The sequence below is a fragment of the Monodelphis domestica genome, chromosome 1 (assembly GCF_027887165.1).
Source record: "Monodelphis domestica isolate mMonDom1 chromosome 1, mMonDom1.pri, whole genome shotgun sequence".
Lineage (NCBI taxonomy): Eukaryota > Metazoa > Chordata > Mammalia > Didelphimorphia > Didelphidae > Monodelphis > Monodelphis domestica.
The window spans coordinates 10862281-10866431 of record NC_077227.1 but is presented as its reverse complement, the minus strand read 5'-3'; positions in this window follow the sequence as shown (position 1 = coordinate 10866431).

Genomic DNA, 4151 nt, shown 5'->3' with positions numbered 1-4151 from the left:
ATAGAAACCAGAATTCTAGAAATTATAATAATGACTATGGAAATAACTATAATGAATATAGAAATAAGAACTTTAGAAACCAGAATTATAGAAATAGGAATTGGGAAATTAATGAAAATGTTCCAATTAAAGAAAATTATAATGATAATGAACAACAACAATATATGAGAAATGGAGCTCGTCCAAAAAATACTCGAGGTGCTAATGATCCTCAGAGAGGTGCCCTTCAAGAGGGTGCCCAGGGAACTTCCCAGTATAATAAAGATGATTCTTCTTAGATTGTATTGATTTTGTTGATGTTAATTAACCTTTTTCAGTTTTTTTTTCTCCTCTCCAAATAGTAGGAAAGATGAATAAAGAACTTAAGACTATGACTGGAAAATTATGCACTGAGACCCATTTAAAATGGCCTGAAATTCTCCCTCTGGCCCTATTTTATCTTAGAAGCAGGCCTAGAGGAGACTTACATATTTCACCATTTGAGATGCTTTTTGGACATCCGCCTATACAGGCTAAGCCTTTCTCCCTGGCTTATACATCGCTATTAGGGGGAGATATTACTATTGCTTCCTATATACAGGAGTTACAGCACAAACTACGTGAACTTCATGAATCCGGAGCTGCAGTACAAGCCAGACCATTAGACTTTTCTCTGCATGACCTGAACCCAGGAGATAAAGTTTATATCAAGAATTTCAAGCGAACTGGAGCAACTGAACCTTCATGGGAAGGACCATTCCAAATATTATTAACTACTCCAACATCTATAAAGATTGGAGAAAGAGACTCTTGGATTCACTGCTCACATGTGAAGAAAGCATCTTCTGCTGAGACTGATTGACTCTATCCTATCATATGAATTGTGACTCTATCTTATCATAAGAATTGGAGATAATAATCCATAGACAAATGGATGCTGTTTTTTTTCTCAAGAATATATTGAATTACTGATTTTTTTCTTATTTTTTCTTATTTCTTTTCTTTTATTTTTTTATCAGAATATTTGATTTTTTTCTCATTTTTTGTACTGAAGGTACACATAATTAATATTAATATTTTTTCCCTGCAGTAATACAAGTTAATATATATACTCTTGCTATAATATCAATATATGCCTAAAAGCTTTAAACTATGGGAACCTGCCATTTATTGATAAAATATTATAGGACTGTGATTAATGTTTGTGTCTGATTCCAGGAAAAGGGATAAAAACAAGGAGCACAGACTAAACCTGAATAGTGCCAATAGAGCACACAAGAAATATTAAAGTGAGACTTGAGGTTGCGACGCTTAACTTATGTTTAAGTCGTAGGACTTCCTTGTATCTACACTCTTTTCGAAGTACTCAAACAAGTACAAAGCTTGACTATCATGCTGGCTCCCTATATCTCTGAAGGAAAAAAAAAAATCAGACAAGGGAATGACATTTCCCCATCAAAATAGAATTCTAATTCTTTCCTTCTTATATTATGGCAACTTCCTGTAGTCTTGGCTACAAATGGCTAAGTGAAATATTACTGCATTCTGTCCTACATACTTGTGGGATAGAAATTACTTTAAACTGGACCTATACAAGGTCTATTTTGAATTTTTCTTATGTTTTTGATTATTTTTCTATTCTTTTGATAATTGACACATACACCCCCATAACTGAACATTGCATTCTGAGCTAAACTTGATATATATTTTTTAAAATACTTACTTCAGGGGGGATTGTATTTTAATTTAAAATCTAAGAATTTTTTGAATTGAATTTTTGAAAAAATCCAAGAATTTTGTTTAAGATTTTACTTTTATAAAAAAATTCAAAGATTTTGATTCTGTTTGAGAAAAGATCTTCAAGAAAGAAGCTTGAAACTTTTATATCCAGAGAATGAACTGTTGCAGAAAGATGCCGAAAACCTACACTTCATCAAGAAGATCAAGAATGAACTTTGGATGTGATTGATTGGACTGAACTTTTGATTGAACATTTATTGTAATTGTACACATTTATGCCAAAAGGGACTGCCCCTAATTTGGCTTTCTGTCAATGCGCCTAGCAAACATTGGTTTTGCTTTCTTTTCTTTTCTATTTCCTCTCTCACTATTCTAATTTCTCTTAGAAAATTGAATATTGTGTATATCTTTAGTTAGAAGTGAATTTAGAACTACAAAATGATTATGTTAAATGATCAATGGGGAGACTAGTCTCCCAATGATCATCAGGGGGGATTGTAAACCTCAAAATTCCTTAGACTTATAAATGTTGGAATTTTCACCATTGGGATATTTCATACTTGGAAAATTTCTTACTGATAGTCTATTGGAATGGGAACCCCATTGGCATGGAAGGTTCCTTCTCTTCCCTTTTTCAGATTACTTGAGGACAGAAACCTTTTGCTGAACAATGGAAAGGACTTTGACCTATGCTTAAGCATAGAACAGGAAGTTCTTTGAGTCATGATTGATTTTAGAATTGATACAATGGAGATACTTGGAATAAATCTCCACCCTATTCAGTCCTAACAGGATTGAGTAAGGGCTGCAGCCTAGATCAAAGATTTAATCATTTGAAAATATGACCTTCAACAGACATGTGCAAAAGCCAGAAATCTCTGGGCGGTCCTGGGTTAAGCTAGAGCCTCCATTGGCACAGGGAAATTGATGAACAGTGATTGGTAGATGGGAGAACTGAGAGGAGGAACTTGGATGGTTTCCTGAAAGATAGGAGGGTCTGGAGACTTGAGGGGTTGTTGAGGAGTTTGGTCGGGGTGATTGCGGTGGAGTTGGAGAAGCTTGCGCTGAAGGAAGCTGAAGGTGGGGGCCTCTGAGACTGTTTCTCCATTTTGGTCACGTGAGTGATAGGGACTGATCTCTTTTCTTTGCCCCAGCTATCTAAGGGCTTGGGCCTTTTGGCCCAGCCTAAACAGAAGGGGTATTTAAGCCCTATTCCCTTCTCTCCCTTTATCTCTCTCTCTATCTCTAATTCCTTTCTTGCTCCTATTGTAATTAAACTCCAAGAAAGGCTGACGGCTGACTTGAGTTTTTCATTTAGGAATTACATAGCTGAATTCCTTGGCGACCTTAAATTAATATATATCAGTCTTTTAAAGTGATTCTCTTGTCACAGTATCCAGCCTTTCTTTGACCCAAACCCCACATCATAACACTCTGGAATACCAGGCCATTTATTTCTACAACTTTCAGAATTGTAGCTTCATGTATTTATTCCCAGTCATACACAGGAATAGATGGCAGGTCTTTGATCTCTCCACTACCAAACCCTGAAATCTCCTTTAGACTAGGACCTCATTGTTCTAGCTTTCCCTCTTCCTCAGCTATCTTAAATGATTCACTTCATTCTTATTTAACTCTCCAATCACAAGAAAATCTATGAAAGCAGCTCTGCTTTCCCAGTCCATAAAGTCCAACTACTCTGGGATTTCATTCCTCCTTTTAAAATCTTGACACTAAATTTATCACCGTCCTCTTCCCCTAAACCTTGGACTGCTTTCTTTATCTTTGAACTTGTGTTTTCATACACCAGTTGGATGAACCCCACCACTAGCCTTTCAACTCATTCTCCATTACACTAAATAGAACAGGAAGAAGTCACACAGCTCTACCTAAATTAGCTTTTGTTCACAGTTTCCCCAGCAAGTTTTAAAACTTCACCTCTCTCTTTAAGCTTCCTATATTAGCCACCCATCACCCAACATATGCTTTTTGGAGGATATCACATATTAATAAGATGAATGCTCATTTCTCCCAAATATCATCCCTCATTTTCTCTCAATACCATTCTTGTTATTTTGTTTGGTCTTTTTCACCAAATAAAATCTCTATATTTATGCCCCTTTGCTCATCACCTCCTGACTCCCAAGAGAATCTCCTGTGTAATTATATACTCTTTATCTCTACTCTTCATACATGTTTATCCATTGGCTCAGGACCCTGATGGCTTCAAGAATTCCTTCCTGCATCTTAGCGTATAATCCTAAGAATTCATGGCTTTCTATTACTGGTTTGATGTTTTCAACCTATGTCCTTGTCAATGTTTATGCAGTGCCATTAATCTCCATGCTCCAGGTGAAAACAAAATGTGGAGATTTGTCGTGGCAGTATTTATGATCCAGGCACTAGGAACAGAATGTCATTCCCATGCTCTC